A 20,015-nucleotide genomic window follows, 5' to 3' on the forward strand; every position below is an offset into this window, starting at 1 on the left:
CAACTTTCCTCCTGCCTTCCACTCTGAGCCCTTGCCTCACCGTGCTGTGTGAACTGGCCTGGGTCCCGCCCTCAGTGAGGGCACGGGGTAGGGTGGGGGAGCTCAGGATGGCAGGCCTCACACCCGAGGGGAAGGCTGCGGGCGCCATGTGCAAGCTTCCAGTCCCTCACCTTCCGGCCCGGTCCCTCAGAGACTACACTGTCCACCAGCCCCACCCTGGCCCCGCAGAGAGTCCACTGTCACCAGCCCCTACGGGGACTCTACTGTCCACCAGCCCTGCCCCCCACAGGGACTCCACTGTCACCAGCCCCACCCCAGCCCCGTTCACTCTGCTGCTCCCAGCTCCCTCAGGACCCAGCCCGCCCCACCCACACTCACAGGGTTTCAGGCAGAGGCCCATGGTCACCGAGGCCGATCCAAACCCCCCATTCCCTGGGCCAGCGATGGTGTGAGGGTGGACAAGTGACCCAAGGGTGTCGAGGGCCCAGTGGACTCAGGGGACTCCGGGGACTCGGGGGACCTTGGTACCAGAGGAGTCTCTGTTTCCCCCATGAAGCTGCGACCCAGGAGCCACGGGGCTGCCACAGGACCAGGAGCCCCCTGACTGGGGATGAAGCCTGAGCGGAGGAAGCCAGTGCCAGAGCTGCAGACAGGGAAGAAAGGTCCTGCCTGCTCTGATCACGCCCGGGGCCCCCGCTGGAGCCAGATTCAGCCCTGGCCATTCTGTTTCTCACCTCTGGGATCCTCTTTGCTGGACCCATTGGTTTTAGGTCCTTGGCTGCCCCCAGGGAGGGCCCCGATGAAACGGCCAGTGCTGGCCGGCTCCTCCGCTTGCCCAGCCTGGGAGACGCTGGACGTCCCTGGAGACGTCTCCCTCAACACCCCAGCCAATGGCCAAGTCTGGCAATTCTGCTACTGGACATTTCTGGAGTCCACCCCACTGCCCTGGCCCTCTCTCGCTCGGCCCCGGGATGACGGCTTTCCCTGGCGGCTCCCACCACTGACACCACAAAATCTGAGTGACGTGGCACAGCCCACAGGCCCATGGCCTGGACTTCACCTGCCTCTGCAGGCTGGGCTGTAAAATGGGGAGAATGAGAGCCCGATCCCATAAATGGGGTGGACCCAGCACCGCCTTCCAGACACTGCAGTGGGCGTGAGCTGCTGCAACCCTGTGTCCTCACCATGGCCGGGACTCTCCGTGTCCTGTGGACTCTCGCTGTAGCCACTCGGCCCCGTGTGACCCCCTCCACCCACAGCTGGACCCACACCTGGCTACGTCTGCTCAACCGTCCAATGGAGCTCTGTCTAAGGTCGCAATCCGCATGTTTAATATTCACGACCACACCTGATCTCAGGACAGTTCAGTGAGGAGGACGGAGCAGGTGTCATGTGCACCACTTTACAGATGAGAAAACTGAGGCCACCCCCCAGAGACAGCGGAAGGTGGCTCCCAGGCGTCCCCTGACCATTGATCGCCCCTGTGCGTCTGGCAGTGCCTCCAATCTGGGTGCCCTCTGCTGCCCTCACTCCGGGAATCCTTCCAGCAGAGGACAGAAACCTCCAATGCCAAGCATCAGGAAGCACCATGGTCAGCTGTGCAAAACCCAGATAGCCCCACGTCCAAGTCCCGGGACCCGAGACTGTGTCACCTTCCAGGGCATACGGGACTTTGCAGACGATGAAGTGAGGGACGTGGGGATGGAGAGATGTTCCTGGATGATCTGGGTGGGCCCACATCATTGTGGGGTCCTCACAAGAGGGATGGGGGGCGGCTGTGTCAGAGGTGGTGACGTGAGACGGAGGCAGAGGTTGGGGTGACTCAGAGCTGCACCAAGGGGCAGGCGGCTTCAGATGCCGGAGAAGGCGGGAAACGGGGTCTCCCTGGAGCCCCCAGAAAGAACCCGCCCTGCTGGCGCCTTGATTAAATTTAGCCCAGTGAGATCCATCTGGACTTGCACCCTCCAGACCGCTGAGTTAACAAATGAGTGTTGCTTTAAGCCCCCCAGTGGCGGCCACTGTTACAGCGGCTGCAGAAAGTTCGTTCACCTCCATCTGCAGAGGCAAGACGGACAGGCAGGGGGTGGTGACCAGGGAGCACATCAGACAGCCTCGCTCACAGCCCTGGGGACTCGGGGCCTGCTTCTCCCGTGGCCACCAGGCCAACTACTCAAGAGTCCTGGGGACATGGCTGGAGAGAGAGGGGCTGCCGTCGGCTGTGCAAGCAGGAGGCTGGCGATGTCTCCACTGTCATGCACATGGCCGCGCGAGGCCAACCTCCTCCTCACAGCCAGCCCAGGACAGACCCGGACGGCACCCACTCATGAGAGGACACAGCGGTGGCGCCTCGGAGCCACCACGGCCCCACGCACCCAGGCTGTGCCGCTCACTCACCCAGAGGGGATGAGTACATGGCCCGGCCTCCAGGAGCCACGGAGGTCAATGCAAGGCTGCAGGGACAAGGGGCCACGCCCATCAGCCTGGAGAGGGCTAGGTAGGCTTCCTGGAGGAGGTGAGGAGGAGAGAATAGGTGAGCAGGCAGGGGCGAAGAGGCCGGGGTTCTGCAGGCGAGGACAGCCTCACCACGCACTTGGACCAGCGCCCAGGAGGATCATGGCCCCACCCAGAGATCACACGGGGACTTGAGTGCAGCATTTACCTCGATGCCTTTTCTCTGAAGGTCTATTGAGAGTACGGGCCCTGGGCTACCTGACTTCTCTATCCCCAGAACAGGGTCCAACCACCCTGACTGGCCCAGGCCTAAGGCTGGCAGCACCCCACGGAGGCAGGCTCCCTTTACACTGCCAGGGGCTCCCTTGACACTGCCGGGGTTGGGGGGCTCCCTTGACACTGCCAGGGGGCTCCCTTGACACTGCCAGGGTTGGGGGGCTCCCTCGACACTGCCCTGGGGGGAATCCCTGGACACTGCCGGGGTGTTGGGGGGCTCCCTCGACACTGCCCTGGGGGGAATCCCTGGACACTGCCGGGGTGTTGGGGGCTCCCTCGACACTGCCCTGGGGGGAATCCCTGGACACTGCCGGGGTGTTGGGGGCTCCCGACATTGCCGAAGGGCCGGACGAGAGGCACAGCCCGGGTGGAGGGGATTTCGGCAGTCCCGAGAACCCAAGGTCAGTGTTAAAAGAAGGCCTGCACCTCGCAGGGCTCACCCTCCCTCCCTGTGTTTCCTCCAGGAGTTCGGTGTCTGAGGGTGATCAGCCTTTCACCCAGTCCCCTACTTCCAGGAACTGATCCCAAAAAAGCCCCAGCACAACAGTAAAATGGGAGGTATCTGCACAGGGCTTCCCACCGCAGCTCCATCCGTCGTTGAAAAAGATGGGACAGAGCCCCTACACGCATCAGGCAGCCCAGCCCACCTGGCACCGGAGCGTGTGCGGCTGTGGAAGGAGAGAGGACGCATTCACAGAGGGGTCTCAGGACACGTGATGTGTGGGGAAAACGCAGGTCTGGAACAGGACCTGCCTCAGGAGAGGGAGGACACAATCCCGTCTCAGTGTTGCTTGGCCAGGGAGAGGGGTGGCCTCCGCACAGGAGCCCACACGGCCACGGAAGGCAGCCGGCTGTTGGTGCGGGCAGCACTCACTGTTACACAAATCACGAGACAGAGACCTGCGCACCACAGTGCTCTGCGCCCCGGTCACAGACTCAGAACCCCGAGGAAACACGGGGGAGGCAGAGCAGGCCCTGCGAGGCACAGGCCTTCTTTTAACTTTGATCTCAAATCATGAACTCTCTTAAACAACTGAGACAGCTGAGCCGGAGAAACTGCAATCCTGGCTGCGTTTGGTGAAGTCAAGTGACTCCTGTGCTAACGGTTTCTTCTGTTTTGGCCTGGTGACACGCGTGGAGGTCCTCACCCACCGGAGGGGCTTGCTCAAGAGTCACCTGGCCTGGTGATGCACGTGGAGGTCCCCGACCACCGGAGGGGCTGGCTGAAGAGTCGCCTGGCCTGGTGACGCGCGTGGAGGTCCCCGCCCACCGGAGGGGCTGGCTGAAGAGTCGCCTGCCTGGTGACGCGCATGGAGGTCCTCGCCCACCGGAGGGGCTGGCTGAAGAGTCGCCTGGCCTGGTGACGCGCGTGGAGGTCCTCGCCCACCGGAGGGGCTGGCTGAGAGTCACAGGTATCGGCTGGGGTACAGGTTGCCAGGAGCCAGGCAGGGTGTGCACAAGGCTTCACTACGTAATTCTCTCTACCTCTGTCGGTTTGGCATTTTTCCTAATAAAAACTTTTCAAATACCAAGCAGCTCAGTTCTGCCTTTTGATGTTTGGACGCCTTGGCTGGAGCTCCACCTCCCTTCCCTGGCTTTGGGTCCGGCCCTGTCCTTCCCTGGTTCTAGGGGGCTTTGTGTCCACGAGATGTCAGGCTGCTACATCAGCCACAGGGGGCTGGGGGGATGCCCCATCGAAGTCCTAGGCGAGGATCTCATCTCCCAACAATCCTGAGGACCTGTCTGGCATGGCCAGGAGACGTGGAAGGGCCACGTGCAAATGAGGCGGCGCCTCCCACACAGAGCACAAATGCAGGAGCCCCCTTATCCTCAGGGGGTGCCTCTCGTGGTCCCAGCATGTGTGTGGGGGGAGGTGGGGCCTCATCCAGGCCTGGTGGGCAGCCCCTCCCACCCAAGACCTGAGAATGATTCTCATCCGACAATGACAACTGTGTGTCTGAAAGTGACCTCCCCGGCATCACCTGGGCATCACCCACAGCAGCTCCCAGGGGCACGCAGCCACCCTGTTCCTCCTGACAGCTCTGTGACTACTTCACCCCAAATTCATTTTGCTTAGACATTTATTTGAAAAAACACCTGGCCAGGAGTGGCAGCTCACGCCTGTAATCCCAGCACTTTGGGAGGCTGAGGTGGGTGGACCACTTGAGGTCAGGAGTTTGAGACCAGCCTGGCCAACATGGTGAAACCCCATCTCTATTAAAAATACAAAAATTAGCCGTGCGTGGTGGCGGGCGCCTGTAATCCCAGCTACTTGGGAGGCCGAGGCGAGAGAATCGCTTGAACCCGGGAGGCGAAGGTTGCAGTGAGCTGAGATCATGCCACTGCACTCCAGCCTGGGCAAAAGAGTGAGACTGTCTCAAAAAAAATAAATAAATAAATAAATAAATAAGGCCTAACGTGACCCTTGGCCAAATGCCTAGTGCACTTACTTCTACTCCCGGATGGGCCCCGGGCACCCTCATGACCAAGCCCCATCCTCAGGGCCTTTCAAGAGTTGCGTCTACAAACACCCTGCAGGCCCTCACCCCCGGGCAGGGACAAACCAGCTGCTGGGGTCACCTGCTGGGCCGCAGTGCCGGTAAGAGCACAAGAGCTGTCTCCTGACGAGCAGGTCTGGAAGGAACAGCATAGCCGTGACGCACAGAGATGGGAAATTGCTTCGTGGCACGACAGACGTGTGCTGTGATAAGGGGTTACTCTTCTCAACAATGTTGGCTATGCTGGCGCCCTTGAGAAGTCTGTACTCACAAGGGGAGCTGTCACAGATCAAGGTCAATGAATCAGGGTGGCTGTTGGGGTGAGGCCGGCTGCGCCCTCCTGAATAAAAGGCCTGGGTGCTGTGTAATGAGGTGTGAAGAATAAAGGCTACTCACCCTGAACACTGCTCTTCTCTCTCTGAAGACAGCACACACTCACCAGTCCCCGCTCACACCACAACACCCTGCGAGGAAGCGCCCTCCAGCTCTCCCTTTCGTGCTCGGCCCCGGGGGCAGCAGTGAGCCCCACAGGCCAGCCCGCTGCGTCCTGCCTGTTCGGCACCGAGCGATGTTCTGACCACCCCTCGCCAGGGCAGGCCCAGCCTCCCTCTTTCCTCCCAGTCCCCACCCACACTGGCTTCCCCTGGATGCTCCCTGCCTGGGCTCCACCCCAGGGCCCCATCACGGCCATCCCCTGCCACCTCGGATTGTCCCCTCCCAGCCTCCCCTCTTAGGGCCCTTCCCACCATTCGCGCCACTGGATGCCTCCGGGGCTCCCCTGTCTGTCCCCTCACTCCTCTAGAACACATACCCCTCGCAGACCGGTGCTGCCGTCCTGGGCCCTGAACTGGACAGAGAGGCCCTGAGGTTCAGGCCGCCTTCTTCCCCTGCAGCTGTGGGGCAAGCACTGGCGTCTATCCAACCACCAGCTGCAACCTCCCCTCAGCCCGTGGGGCTACGAGTCCAGGCTTCAGCCAAAGAAATCGCAACCAAGAGTTGGACCCCATTTTTGATGTTCGACTGCTGGCGGTGTTTGAGACGACCCGCTCCCCTCCCGCCCACATCCCAATGAGGTGATGAGGGCCTGGGGAAAGTTCAAACCCTGCAAGCCCCAGCCCCTGCTCACCCCGCCTTGCCCCAGAGCCACCAGGGAAACCGAGACAGTCTCCTTACCGGTGCGCTCAAGACCTTTCTGGACCAGCCTGGAAGACCCCCCTCCCCTGCTCTCCCCAGAAAGCCTCATTATGTGGCGAGAAGCTCCCTCCCGTCTGTGTGCGGTGCTGTCATCTGTGTGGACACCTGAGCCAAATTTTGGGCAGGGGTCCATCCCATCTCTTCAGGGTGACCAGTGATTACAAGTGAACAGCTGGTGTCCAGACCAGGAGGTGTTTAAATGGGGGCGCGTTGCCCTTCACCCCTTTCCTCCCACTGCTGCCTCAGATGCAGCCCCCAGAGACCACAGAAGCATGTGGAGAGGGGAGCGGCCAGCACTCACCCCGCCGCCCCAGAGGCCCTTCTTTCCATCTACTTTGCTATCCCTGTTTACCCTTCTAGACAGTTCTCTCTCTCTCTCTCTCTCTCTCTGTTGCCCAGGCTGGAGTGCAGTGTCGCAATCATAGCCCTGCAGCCTCGACGTCCTGGGCTCACGCGATCCTCCCTCGTAGCTGGGCCCACAGACATGCACCACTGTGCCCAGCCTCACACTTCTCTTCAAGGAAGCGGGGTTTGTGCTGATGAGGAAAAGTGCATGACCGTGTCACTGATGGAGCTTGGGGGGCTTCTTTGGGCTGGGGTAGGGGCAGCTTTCCCTGCGGAGCACCTGAGTCCCCCTCCCAGGCCTTCCCAAGGCACACGCGCCACCGGACATGCTGGCTGCTGATGAACCATCCGGCTGCTTAGCGCCGGCCACCGCACCCCACACTCTGTGTAACTGTGTCTTGAACTGATAAATAAATCAGTCATGATAAATAAACCCTTACTACTGTGGCAGCTGTGTCGGCCGCTCTCCCCAGGAAGCCTTTCCCAGCCACTGGGGCTGTGACTTGCTTTCTGGAGTCCTCTTAGAACAAGGCCGGGTGAGAACATCAGCTGCTGTTTGTCCACTAACCATCAGTAAGACCCACTGTGGAAACAGAGATATGAGTACAATTCTTGCCCCCCAAAAACCCCACAGTCTAGCCCGGCGTGGTGGCTCACGCTTGTAATCCCAGCACTTTGGGAGGGCGAAGTGGGAGAATCACTTGGGGTATTCGAGACCAGCCTGGGTAACAAATCAAGACCCCTATCTCTACTAAAAATAAAAAATTAGCTAAGCGTGGTGGTGCACACCTGAAGTCCCAGCTAACTGGGAGGCTGAGGTGGGAGGCTTGCTTGAGCCCGGCTGCAGTGAGCCGTGATTGTACCACTGTACTCCAGCCTGGGCGACATAGCAAGACCCTGTCTCTTGAGAGAGAGACAGACGGAGAGAGAGGCATGGCCCCTTCCCCAGGGGGAGGGGCCAGAATATAAAAACAGTCAGAGTCCAAAGGGTGAGGCCCCTCCAGCCCCTAGGTTTCTGGGCCCTGTGTCTCCTGGTTCTGAACCAATCCGTGACGCAGGAGAGTTGGGGGTGGGGGAGGAGACTTGCATTTTTAGATCTTTTTCTACAAAGTTGAAATAAAGTGGAGAAAAAAATACACAAAGTTTCTAGAAATCTATCATTACTCATAACAAAGTAAAATAAACAAAAACGAGGGCCAGGCGTGGTGGCTCATGCCTGTCATCCCAGCACTTTCGGAGGCCAAGGCGGGCAGATCACGAGGTCAGGAGATCGAGACCATCCTGGCTAACACGGTGAAACCCCGTCTCTACTAAAAATACAAAAAATTAGCGGGATGTGGTGGCAGGCGCCTGTACTCCCAGCTACTCGGGAGGCTGAGGCAGGAGAATGGTGTGAACCCAGGAGACAGGGCTTGCAGTGAGCCAAGATTGCGCCACTGCACTCCAGCCTGGGCAGCAGAGTGAGACTTTGTCTCAAAAACAAAACAAAACAAAACAAACAAAAAAAATGCAATAAAAAACATGTACTAGGCCTCACAAAGCCCACATGAGACCCCGGAAATGAATGAATGAATAAATTAAATTACCCACCCATCCATCCTGGGCAGGACACAGGGCTGAACTGGTGTGGAGGTCGGGGCAGGCCCAGGCAGGCACCAGGGGCTGCCCACCTGCTCTAGCATATGGCTGCTCCTGATCCTGGCCCCCAGTATGGAAGTCACCTTCTCCACCTGCCACTGGGTGGGAGCAGTAACCGGGGAAAGGAGACAGGAGATGGAAACTGGACAATTTTTCCAAAGCCCCACCTGCAATCCTTCCTCGTGAAAAGGGCCCCAGGACCCCCAGAAGACACAGTCTGCTGTGACATTCCTGACTTGTCATTAGCACGTCTGGTTCCTATCACATATCTGCTCTGTATCTGTTATAAATCTACGACACCTGCTGTATCCACTACATACCCACCATGTATCTCTGCCATGTATCCTTGCGTGTCTACTATGCGTCTCGATTACGCACCCACTACGCCTCTACCACACATCTTTGTTGTGGAGCACTGTGTGTCCACTCAGTACCTGCTACTAAGTACCTGCTAAGTATCAGATGCGGTCCAGACCCAGGATGCACTGGCTCATTTCATCCTCACAAGCCCCCCAGGGGAGGCGTTCTCCCACCCTCATTCTCCGGGAAGGGGAACTGAAGCCCAGGGCACTTGAAGACCTCTGCCCCGGGTCGACTGGCTGATGGTCTCCACAGCTGAGCGTGAATGAATGAATGAAAGAAATGGAACAAACACGGAAACAAATGAGAGAACAAGTAAATCAGCAACAGGATGTCTTGCACCAAGGGTTGTCCCTGGAGTCTGAGGACAAAGTCAAGGGAAAGAAAGGAAGGAGGGCTGGGGGCGGGGGGACATCAGTGAGAGCACCAGAGAAGGGACGAGGAGGGGAGATGCCCGCTGGCCTCCCCCTACTGAGAGGATGTGGCCAGTGCATTTTGTTAGATTTCTTAAATCACATTTGAGATGCAAGACAGCTTTAGTAACCAAATATACAAAAGGAATTGTATCTCCTTGAAATTAAACCTTTTAAAAAGTTTTAAAAAGGTATGGGAATAAAGTCTCCAGTTGTCAGAACTAAAATCAAGAGTTGGGAACTCACACGTCGTTCAGAGGGAAAACAAGATGGGGGACAGGGCCAGTCCCAGAGCAGACGCTCCCTTGGGATCCCTCTACAAAGCAGAATCATCTTAACGCCCTTTTTTTTTTTTTTTTTTAACAAAATAAATTGTCTTAGTTGTTTTAGAAATGATAGAGAAAGTCAGACACAGGACGAAAGATGAACTGGCCAGGAGCCCCAGCCTGAAGGAGCGGGGACCGCATCACACAGGGACAGCCTCCCTCACACCTCAGGGGGTGTGTTGAAAAGATTATGCCTCAATGATAGAATTAAAATGTCATCTTTCGTCTCATGCAATTTCTAGCAAGACCAAAACTCCCTCTGAATAAGTCTCCTCCAACCCACCAGGCCTCTGCAGACCCCACCTGCTCAGGGCTGGGCCGGCCTCGATAGTCCCACGGGAACCACCACCTGGTGTGGCCACTGCCGTTCACTGCACACCACCAGCCGTGCCTGTTCCTCCTGTGTCCTGTCCTGCACCTGCTCCCCGAGGCCCCGCTCGTGCACCCCAGGAGGAACAGACGGCCTCCACTTTCTGTGCAAACTTGCAAATTACCCGTAAGTTCCTGTATCAGAGACATCATCGCCCATGGGGAGCTGGCCCCTGAGAGCCAGTGCCTGGAGGAGATCGTCCGGGGAGAGGACACAGCATTTAGATACAAAGGCAGGACCTTGGGAACAAAACCCGGACTCCAGAGATCAGGGAGGTGCTGGGAGGAAGGGGCAGCTGGGGCCTCCGGGCAGGGACAGACAGAGGTCTGGCTGGCAGCTTGTGCCATCCGCTTAGCCAGGCGGTGAAGATGCTGCCTCCAAGGAATTCTCGGTTGCCACAGATGGTCACCCTGACGTGGGCATTTTTCCACGAAGCAGATTTTGAAATAATTTTAGCAAAACAACCTCTACCACTGCAAAATAAAATTAAACCCAGGAAAGGCCAGCAGTATGCATTTGGGGGTGGTGGGGGGGTCAGAAGCAGGGCCGAGACTGAGCTGTCTCCCCACTGGCCCTCATAGGAATCCTAATGACAGTGTTAGCAAGACCTGGGGAATGGCTGGCATCTGACAGGGGCTGCAGGCTCTTACAGAAGAAGAGAAATGACTTCCGGTTTCAATAAGCTGGTTCAAAGCAGGGACCTCAGGTCACCCCTAACAGAAGCAGCTCATTGCTCTGAGGGTGCAGACCCCGGAGTCTGGTCTTCTCTCACAGATGTGTCGGTATCTCACTTTCATTAATTTAAAAACGTATTTCAAGGGTTTTCTATTCCTTGCGAGTGATCTGGTTTAGCACGACATGGACTAATGACGTGTTTAATTGGAACGGGAAATAGGTCACACCCAGGCCCCACTAACTCCTTGACAAGTCATGAAAAGTGCAACTAACATGGCCAGGGGCTCCCGAGGGGCCCTCACCCGACCCTCACCCCCACGCTGCCCTGTCCAGTGAGCTCCCCTCTGTCAATGCCTGGGCGCCACCCTCACCTACAGCCACAGCCTGCGCTGTGCCCCTAGCTGCCCACAGGGTCCTTGCTGCCCCCTCCTTCCGGGCACAGTCCCGTGAGCCTCATCTGGAAGTCACTCCGCCCCACGGCCTTCCCCACCCCGCCCCGCCCACTGCTTCTGAAGGGGCTCCTTCCTGGCAGCCCCCTGTGTCCATCACACCCTGGAACTGTCAATCATCAGTCTGCAGAGTGAGCCCGCTTTGCTTTCACCGGTCCGCCCATTAGCAAGGGGCGGTTCCAGATTGTGCCTCTGGCAGCCGCCCAGCCTGGCATGGGATGAATGAATGAATGAATGACACGGCTCCCGTCCGGAAAAGGTCTCAGACGTCACACTGAGGAGGATCCTAGCGCCAGCTGCATCGCACTGAAAATTCCCATTTATTCCCTAATTTCATATCCCAGCGACTAGTGAGAGGGGGTGTCCGTGGCCCTGTATGATGGTGATGAAGGAGTGCCGGGTCCCCCACAGCTGTGTGGCTCCTTCTCCAACGAATCTCCCACAGAAGTCACAACACAGACAACAACGGAAATCACAGCACAGACAGACAACGGTGCATGTGATCAGGCCCAGAGCGGTAAAAACATCACTACTGGGCCCGACGCGGTGGCTCATGCCCGTCAACCCAGCACTTTGGGAGGCTAAAGCGGGCGGATTACGAGGTCAGGAGATCGAGACCATCCTGGCTAACACGGTGAAACCCCATCTCCACTAAAAATACAAAAAATTAGCCAGTTGTGGTGGCGGCGCCTGTAGTCCCAGCTACTCGGGAGGCTGAGGCAGGAGAATGGTGTGAACCCGAGAGGTGGAGCTCACGGTGAGCCGAGATCCCGCCACTGCGCTCCAGCCTGGGGGACAGAGCGAGACTCTGTCTAAAAAAAACAAAAACAAAACAAACAAAAAATGAAAACAAAACAACAACAACAAAAAAACAAACAAAAAACCATCACTATTTGGTCCCTGAGTGAGAACTAGGGGGCCATTGGAATGAGTTTTCTACAAGGCCGGGGGTGACGGCAGGGCACCCTCTCACCAGCCTCACATCATGGTCCAGGTTTCACTTTCACGGTGCAGATTCCAGAAGTAACTCAGCAGTCTCCAGGCCACTTCAGGACAGGCCTTAGAGAAGCCAGCAACTCGAAGAGCTGGAGCTGGGGCTAGGGCTGAGGCACAGCTGCCGAACACCTCCCGGCCACAGCCACTACTTGTCCCTGCAGAAGGCACAGGCCAGCGGCACCGATCCTGTAGAATATAATAAATTCCTCTTCAAAGGTTTTAGCCTGTAAATTGTTAAGTATAATGAATTCTGAGCTCCTCTCCAAAGAAGCAATATATCCGTATGTTTACATCCCCATTCTTTGCTCTTCATTCTAAAGTTTAACTTCCTTGTTCTTTATGCCTCCTTGTCCCTAGTTTCAGTAAACAACCTTCTCCTAGCCTCTATCACCTGCTCTGTCCTTAGTCACCCCTCGTCATCTGCTCTGACCTTAGTCACTCCTGGTCACCTGCTCTGACCTTAGTCATCCTTGTCACCTGCTCTGTTCTTAGTCATCCTGAGTTACCTGTTCTGTAACCATCCTTCCCGTCGAACTATTCACCCTGCCACTCCGGCTCGTACTCCTACTCTCTTTAAAATAGCCAATTGGATTTAGCTTAGACTGTGCGGTCCAACCCTAGCCAACAGGGGAACCACACAGCAGTAGGGACCGGCTGCGTTAGGATGAGACCTCCACCTCCCTCGTTCAGGTGTGCTCTCGCCATTGCTCCATCTGCAAGACGCACCCTTCTACAGAAGTAAAATTGCCTTGCTGAGAAAATTAAATTTATGTTCGAGTGCTATTTCTTTTGCAGCACCCAAAATTTATTTCTAACATCCTAAGTCCTGGGCCACTGTCCCCAGGAGCCTGGGCCCACCTGGCATGGGCCCCACCAGGAGCAGAGTGCGAAGTGTGCCTTCCGGGGTGCATGGGCTGGGGGTGCACACAACACGGGGCTCCACAGCTGGGTGCGAGGCGTGCCTTCCGGGGTGCATGGGCTGGGGGTGCACACAAGACAGGGCTCCACAGCTGGGTGCGAGGCATGTCTTCCAGGGTACACGGGCTGAGGGACGCACACACATGGGGCTCCACGGTTGCTCTGTCCCAGGCAGTATTGGACCCAGGGCTCACCTCATGATCACATTTTCCCAGATTTTTTTAAGTTAAAAAATATACCTTTAAGTGAAGCATCTCCTACGTTTGGAGAAGCGGTTTGAAAGGTTTGAAAGCCTACGCCGGTCACTGGCTCACCGGGTCCAGGGGCAGGTAAGGAACGCCTTCAGGCTGATTGCCCGGCCACCCAGCCCTCTCGCCAGTGACCCCTGCTCCTGAGAGCACAGGGGGCAACTGGCCACACCTCCTGAATTCTCCACCAGCCCAGCTCATTCTGGACTTTTCCAAAGACCCTGAGAGGGGCCCAGAAAGGTACCTGCGCCCCTGAACTCTTGGTCACACTCGGAATATGATGACGACTCAGGCCTTCCCAGGTGGCCATGTGACCTGCACCGGACGACAGCAAGAGGGCAGAACCCAGAACCTCTGAGCGCAGACACTGGTGTGGTCAGCCCTGGTCCTAATGAACCGCTTGCTGCTCCCTGGCCACGCCAACGGCCAGCTGTGGCCCCAAGACAACCTGGTATCTCCAGGCCTCTCTTCCTGTGGAGGCGATGAAGCCTCTGAAGAATGGAGTCGGAGTCTGTGGCCTGAGCGTCAGCTCCGTCCAGAACAAAGGGCTGCGTGGACCTTGCTCAACAGGGACTGGTGCCTGTGGGCGAGATGCCACAGGGCCGTGTCCAGGCCCACACTCAGTGACAAGCCCTGTTAGGACCCACCTCGAGCTTCCTAGATCTCAGGTTCAGCCTCAAGGGGCCTCGTCCTGAGTCCTCCCCAGGGTGCCTCATGGCAACCCAGGCTGGAGATTCATTGCAGAGCGAGCTCTGGATGAGCTGGCTGACCCTTCCCTTGGCTGCCCCTGACCTCGGCTAGAGGAAAACTCAGGAATCTGGGGAAGTTCCTGAGTTGAACGAGCAACTCAGACCCTGATTCGGAGCCGCTCAGCTCCACATTCACCACCTTGCTGCACAGCCCAGGGCCGCTCTGGACCATGGCAGTGATGACCACAGGAGCTGCCATCGTCCATGCCACGCCATGGGGAGACCCCTGGGCCACCCTGTCAGAACTAGGCCAACAGCATCTGCGCTGCTCACAACTGCCTCTGAGCGCCCACCGAGGACACGCTTGGCGCTGAATGTTTTTACACACTGCTGTTAGATCCTCACGAAGTCCGTACAACTGTGTTCCCGGCGTCTACACTACCGTCTGGGGAAACTTTGCCCAGAGAAGGGAGGCACCTCACCTGTGCTCCCAGTAGGATGCCAACACCTGTGCTCCCAGCTGCCTGGCGGCTGGGCCTCTCTCGGTGGCAGCTACTCCAGATGCCAAACCGGCCTCTGATGCTGCCGTGACACTCAGGGACCGATCATACTGCTGTGCGCCTCCCAGGCACACACTGCACAAAACCACCTGCCCAGTCAGAGGGATGAAGTCACAAGGAAGCCACGACCACCCACCCAGAGGCCAGACGCCGGGAGGACCAGCCCCGGGCCAGTGTTGGGGCAGCCGAGGTCTCCATCTGCTTGACTGCCTTCCTAGGCAGCTGCCTGCTCCCTGGGACTATGCCTACTCCTGCAGGAGACCCTGCCTGGCTGCCCTGACCCCAGACAGGCCCGGCCCCCACACCCATTTACTCAGCAGAGTGAGGGGCCAGCCCTGCCCTGGCCCCCAGCACAGCAGAGACAAACAGGTGAGGGGAGGGGAAAGGAGGGGAAAGGAGGAGAAGGGAGGGCAGGGGAGGGGAGGGGAGGGGAGGGGAAGGGAGGGGAGGGGAAGGGACGGGAGGGGAGAGGAGAGGAGAGGAGAAGGGGAGGGGAAAGGAGGGGAGGGGAAAGGAGGAGAAGGGAGGGGAGGGGAGGGGAGGGGAGGGGAAGGGAGGGGAGGGGAAAGGACGGGAGGGGAGAGGAGAGGAGAAGCGGAGGGGAAAGGAGGGGAGGGGAAAGGAGGGGAGGGGAAAGGAGGGGAGGGGAAAGGAGGGGAGGGGAAAGGAGGAGAAGGGAAGGGAGGGGAAGGGGGGAGGGGAGGGGAGGGGAGAGGAGGGGAAGGGAGGGGAGGGGAAGGGACGGGAGGGGAGAGGAGAGGAGAAGGGGAGGGGAAAGGAGGGGAGGGAAAAGGAGGGGAGGGGAGGGGAGCGGTGGTAAGGGGAGGCTGGACAAGCACACGGACGTGAGCCCACGCCAGGCTGCGGGAGACGGGCAGGGCACGACTTTGGGCACAGCCGGCCGGCACCACCCATGCAGGACGCACGCATCTGACACAAAGCGCGAATCCTCCCCGTCTTCTCTGAATAACCGACAGGGAATTGAAAAGGCATCCACAGGAGGAGGGTCTGGCTCCCATCTACCTCTTCAGGGGGTCCCTCACTCCCTGGGCCCTCGGTGGGCACCAGCAACTCAACCACTGGGCACCGGTCGTGGCCTCCTTCACCAATGCTCAGTTCTCACGTGTGCCATGCCCACCTCAAAGGCAGAGGACAGCATGGGGATCTGCCCGCCACCACCCAGCCACCTCCAAAATCACGGTGAGCTCAGGATGCACACAAGGGCCCCTGCCAGGAGGGCAGGCCCTCCCCTACAGAAACTCAGGGAAACCAGCCAGGCCACCGCAGACCCAGAAGGGTCTGGAAAGGAGACAACCAGACTCCACCCCGGGTGCCAGAAGCACAGGTGCCCCAGGGAGATGACACGGCCAGGGTCAGGCAGAGGTGACCTGGGACCCAGTGGTGATGTTGCTTGGACTCCCAGGGGACCAGCAAACCCGGTTACCCAGACCACCACCCTGCTACGGGGCCTGGGGTGTGGTGGAGCAGCACATGGGGGGCTGGGGTGACAGCCGGTGTCGGCATCACCCACAGGCGTCACTCGGATGCCAGTGTCCGTGTCGCACCGGCGGGGGCAGGGGGAGAACTGGCACGGAGCAGGGAATCCAGGGCAGGGCTTTTTACAGGCAGGAGAGAGAGAAGCCAAAACCAGGCTCTAAGAGAAGTGACTCTGCAGCTCCAGAAATGAATCCAAGGCCAAAAGAGCCAGCAGAGAAGCCAGATGGCAAGGGCCACAGCGGACGCCTCAGAACAGGCAGTGCCAAGGTTCAACGAGCCGGGGCCACTGCCTCCGCCACTGCCCGCGGGCACCACACGGCATCCCAGGCACCATCATGGTGGGAGACGAGTTGACGCCGGGAGGCTGAGGGTACCCTCGGGTCACCGGGCTTGGCACAGCAGGACTGGAACCATGTCCCTTCCAGCTCCCGTCCAAGACAGGTGGAAGTGGGGGGGCTGCTCCCGGGACGGGGGAGGGATGGTGACAGAGGGCTCTGAGGTTGTGCATCAGGCAGAAGGTTCCAGAGACAAGTAGGTTCCCAAGGGATGTGGCTGCGCTAGGACAGGACAAACAGGAGGGTCACCCAAAGTGGGGTGGCAGGTGCTGTGGACGTGCCGCAGGGAGCAAACACACGTGTCAGGCAGCACTTCCTCCACCCCAGGCCTAGAGCTGCTGGTCCAGCTCCAGGCTCCCTCTGCTCTGGCCCCACACTCAGCCCTTAGTGCCCGGCCAAAGCTGCAGTGCTGACGGCCGCGGACCTCCACATTGATGCAGGGATTCTTGGCTCGTCCCCTGCCTTCCAAGGCAGGCTGTGCCTGATGTAGCTCCAAGCACAGGCAGGGCAGGCCGCAGGGAGGAGGCACCGCACACAGCAGGTCCTCTGTGAGGCCCTGGGGTTCCTCTGGGCTCTTCCAAGGGCCTCCCTCATCTCAGCCCACCACGTTTGGGGGCAGAGGCAGGGCTGAAGTCCCAGCTTAGAGGGTACAGGTCCCAGCGGCCCTGCACCAACAGCCACCCGGACACCTTCACCTTTGAGGAGGGCACCAGCCACTGCAGCAAGCAGTGACTGTCACCAGGGCCTTTTCCAGGGAGACTGGCCGAGCAGCTTCCAGCCCCACATCAAAGAGACCCCACCCTGCCTTTTGCCTTCCAGAGAAGTGGACACTGGGGGCTGGGCCAGGCCAGAGGCAAGTCACAGCATCCCAGAGTCCCCGCACGAAGCAGGGTCAGGCAGAAAAAGGCAAGCACCCCACTCCACATCCAGGCGGTCTGACCTGCCCTGGGGCGGCCAGGGGACACTAGCCGCCCTACAAGAGCAAGGCTGGGGCCAGTAGGTGAGGGATGGCAAACAGGACGCAGGAAGCAGCGAGGCCGGCGGGCCCACGCTCCACACCTGACCACACCACACACCTGGCGTCCACCAGGAGGAGGTGCTTTTCAGGGCAGCAGCTCTGCCGGTGGGGCCCTCGCCACCTGCCTCCTCTCCTGCCAGGGCTCTTGGGGCTAAAGCTGCAGCTCTGTCCTCACAGGCATGAACTTTTCTCTTGAGTTCCTGTTGAAAATCACCCATCACATTGGCATCTATGTGCTTGCTACTGGGCACCGCGGCCCCATGTGGGTGTAACTGGGGGGTGAAGTGGCACCCGGTCCCCACACCTGGAAGCTGACATCGTGGAGGCAACCGAGGCAGGGCCCGAGGCCTGGGGCCCTCTATGCTGAAGGCAAGAGATGTGTCCGCTGGGACTGGAATTCAGGGTCACCCCATAGCTGGGCCCACTGCGCGGTGCACAGGACTCCAGCCCTGCAGGGGTCCACCCGGCCCCTCCTCCGGAGCCCTGTCCCGAGGGCCCTCCCTGCTCACAGTGAAGACCAGGGCCTCCAGCTGCCTCAGATACACCATCCTCTAATGCTTAAAAATAATTAAATTTAAAAGCTCCCTTTGTACAAAAACAGGCCAGCTAAAATCCATGAATAAATTATGTGTGTTCTGTTCACTTCCAAGTACAATGTCTTCAAGCTCAATGAATTTATATCTTAAACAAACCCACAAAGCTTCAAGTCCACCTGGCCCCACTGCTCCTTTTAAAATCTAAAAGCTAAGAAAACGAGGGTGGTTTTCCTTTGCCTGAGGCCTTTCCTTGCCAGGGCCCACAGGTTGCTCTGAAAAAGGGGGAGGGCGCGGCTGAGCCCCGGACATTTCAGAGCAGGGGCAGAGCTGCGCACTTTGTCCCAGCCGGGGTGTCCCCACCCTCTCTGGGCACCAGGGCACCCTGAGGTGGGAACGCCGGGCTCCATCCTGCTGAGCTGGGGCTTCTCTCGAGTGGGGTTTCCCTACAAAGCAGCAGGGGCTACCCTCGTCTTCACACGGAGAGGGCAGGGTTCCCGGCCTCCTCCTCTCATCAAGGATTCGCCTCCCATAGGAAAACAGGGGGAGGGCAGCGGGGGTGAGAGGACGAAGCCCTGGGAAGGGGCTGGATGGACGGGGCCAGAGCCAAGGGGGCGGCTGGCATGGCCGGAGTATCTAGGAGAGAAGCGCGATGCCTGCCGGTCCCTCCTGTCTCACGCTTCGGCCGCACGGGTGGCAGCAAGGACAGATTCGTCCACCGGCTCCTGGGGACACAGCCATTCTTGCAAGTACCAAGCACTGTCTGGCACGATGCTTTCTGTTCTACATGAGTCTTCTCCTTAAATAATTTTTATAAAGATTTTATAAAGATTTGGAAGATACCAAAGAAAGTAAAAGAAAAAGAAACAATTGCCCACAACTCCGTGGCCCCGACACAGGATGCGCATCTGTCCTCCCGCCTGGGGTCGGGGCCCTCGGACGCCCCCTGCTGCTCCCGCCTGGTAATTGGTGGGTCCGCATGGAAGAGGTGGGATCAATTCACACGGTGCGTGCAGGTCATCCACCCCACGGGACAACGCAACCACAGAAACGAGGAACTCAATTACAAAACGGGCAGAGGATCTGTGCAGACATTTCTCCAAAGCCGACGCACAAGTGGCCACAGGCGCGAGAGGCTCAACATCACCAACCACCGGGAGAGGCAAACTAGACCCACACTGGGCACCGCCTCGCCCCAAGAGGACGGCCAGGAACAGAACGTAGGGAGTGTCAGCGAGGACGCAGAGACATTGTAACTCCCGTGTGCTGCAGGTGGGAGCGCGGAGGTTCTGTTGTGCAAGATGAAATTCTGGAGATTGGCTGTGCAGCATGAATATACTTTACTGAACTACACACTTAACAAATGGTTAAAATGGTGAATTTTATGTTATGGGTATTTTAACACAATTAAAAAACAAACAGGTCAGGCGCGGTGGCTCACTTCTATAACCCCAGCAATCTGGGAGGCCAAGGTGGGCAGATCACCTGCGGTCAGATTTTCGAGACCAGCCTGGCCAACTTGGTAAAACCCCCAACCCGTCTCTACTAAAAATACAAAAATTAGCCGGGCATGGTGGCAAGCGCCTGTAATCCCAGCTACTCGGGAAGCTGAGGCAGAAGCACTGCTTGAACCCAGGAGGCGGAGGCTGCAGTGAACCGAGATTGCACCACTGCACTCCAGCCTGGGCAACAAGAGCGAGACTCCAGCTCAAAAAAACAAACAAGAACTACAGTGGGCCACAGCTCTCTGACCACTTTATTAAAGCACATCTATATGATGGTACATTTGACAGTTTTAAAAGATAATATTTAAAACGTGTGTTCAATAATCTGCTTAGATCATAATGTCAAGAAAACTGAGATCCTACAAATTCCACAGGGAGAGCTAAATTAATACGGACGAATCATTTGTTTGGAAAAAAGTCTGAAAATAAGTAAACCAAATGTTAAAACCAAAATCCCGCAACCAGGATCCATGGCCTCCCAGACCGTGGGGTCCCCCCTGGGCTGGCTCTCTCCCAGACGCCCCGGCTGCCACTCCCAGGGCGCCCACGCCAGGTGCCACGAGCAAAACCACACACGCGGCGCAGGAGGGGCACGCGGCTGTGGGAGGACGAGGGCTTCATTCCTACATGTGCACAGGGCCTCCTTGGAGAAGCAACGGTGTTTCTTCAAAACCAACCCAGGGTGGGCTCTGACCCCAGGGACGGGGGCAGACTTTAGGGG

At 58.2% G+C, this 20,015-nt stretch overlaps 1 protein-coding gene and 1 long non-coding RNA gene across 2 annotated transcripts in view; one reads left to right on the forward strand and one right to left on the reverse strand.

Annotated features, from left to right (window-relative positions):
- The window catches only part of PRKCZ (protein kinase C zeta), a gene marked incomplete at its 5' end in the record, with an annotated part of 111,037 nt that overhangs the window by 73,666 nt on the left and 17,356 nt on the right, over positions 1–20,015 (reverse strand).
- Positions 14,547–17,907, forward strand: LOC129059933 (uncharacterized). The gene is made up of 4 exons (XR_008526161.2): positions 14,547–14,775; positions 15,384–15,606; positions 16,032–16,344; positions 17,434–17,907. It is a non-coding gene; the product is annotated as an uncharacterized LOC129059933 (long non-coding RNA).

This window comes from Pongo abelii, chromosome 1 (genome assembly GCF_028885655.2).
Source record: "Pongo abelii isolate AG06213 chromosome 1, NHGRI_mPonAbe1-v2.0_pri, whole genome shotgun sequence".
Lineage (NCBI taxonomy): Eukaryota > Metazoa > Chordata > Mammalia > Primates > Hominidae > Pongo > Pongo abelii.